The 989-nt window shown below is 63.9% G+C and overlaps 1 protein-coding gene across 5 annotated transcripts in view; it reads right to left on the minus strand.

Moving 5' to 3' along the window:
- Orc4 (origin recognition complex, subunit 4) overlaps nucleotides 1-293 on the minus strand; it is a 72,913-nt gene extending 72,620 nt beyond the window's left edge. For 4 of the 5 annotated variants that reach the window (XR_001235255.1, XR_001235256.1, XM_013517451.1 and 1 more), the window contains exon 1: nucleotides 121-293. The gene's annotated coding sequence lies outside the window, so the exon portion shown is untranslated. The remainder of the gene's footprint in view (nucleotides 1-120) is intronic. The other variant, XM_013517450.1, reaches the window with a different exon arrangement.
- Between the last annotated feature and the right edge of the window lie 696 nt (nucleotides 294-989).

The raw sequence follows: 989 nt of genomic DNA on the forward strand, positions 1-989 counted from the left end.
CCGCCCGGCCTAGGCCAGCGCGCCCTCGCGCCCTCCACCTCGGCCCCCCGCGCTCCGCTTTCCACTCGCTGCCGGCCGCGGCGCAAAGCCCTCGCGGTGAAGCTGACTAACTTGTTTTACCTCTCGCAGGAGGAGTCTGTTCTGAGGCAGGCAGAGCGGGAGCCAGCAGCAGCGGGAGCCTACTCGCAAGCCCAGCCGCCGCGTCCGGGTCAGCCTCCCCTGCGGCTGCCGGCGGTCCGCAAGCGCTCCCGGCGTGCCCAGCGCAGGCCCCGCCCCGCCTCCAGACCCCTCTGACCAGCCACGTGACCGCCGACGCCTCTGCCACGCCCACTTCCGCTCCTCCACTCTCCCTTAGGAGGGAGGCGGGAGTTGGGGTTGTTAAAGAGTAGCCACTTCCTCCTCCTCCCCGCCCCCGCCCGTCCACCTCCTGCTACAATGTCTTCCGGGTCGCCAGAGCCTCTGAGCCTTCTGGGAAAACATCTCATTTCCTCCCCTCCCCCTCCTCCTGCCTCCAACCAACCAGCCTCCCGTCAGAGAGGGGCATGCGCAGTGAGTTTCTCCCGTCTCTTCTACCCGAACCCCCCCTCCCCCCCCAACCAGAGAGACCCCAGCAGCAGCAGCAGCTGATGATGAAGAGAGAGGCTGTGGCAGAGGGGGGGCACCTTTTATTTCTATTTTTAAAGGGACAGGACACTAATTTTACCCCACTTCAACCTTGAATTAAGGGGGGTGGGGGGGAAGGCGACTGAGTTCCTTCCCCCACCCTCCAGCCCTGAGCCCTGAGAGGGGGATTGAGCCTGAGAGAGAGGGAGAAGGAGTTTCTTCTTCTTCGAAAACCCCCATCCACGACTCCTACCCCCTCACCCCTCCACTCGCCTCCCTCCCGAGCCCCCTCCACCCTCCTTCTCTTTGGCCGTGAGAGAAGAGAAAGAGACCAAAAGCCTCTTAGCAACACAGACCTTTTGCTGCTGCTGCTGTTGCTGCTGCTG

The sequence above is a fragment of the Chinchilla lanigera genome, unplaced genomic scaffold (assembly GCF_000276665.1).
Source record: "Chinchilla lanigera isolate Chin_1 unplaced genomic scaffold, ChiLan1.0 scaffold00039, whole genome shotgun sequence".
NCBI lineage: Eukaryota > Metazoa > Chordata > Mammalia > Rodentia > Chinchillidae > Chinchilla > Chinchilla lanigera.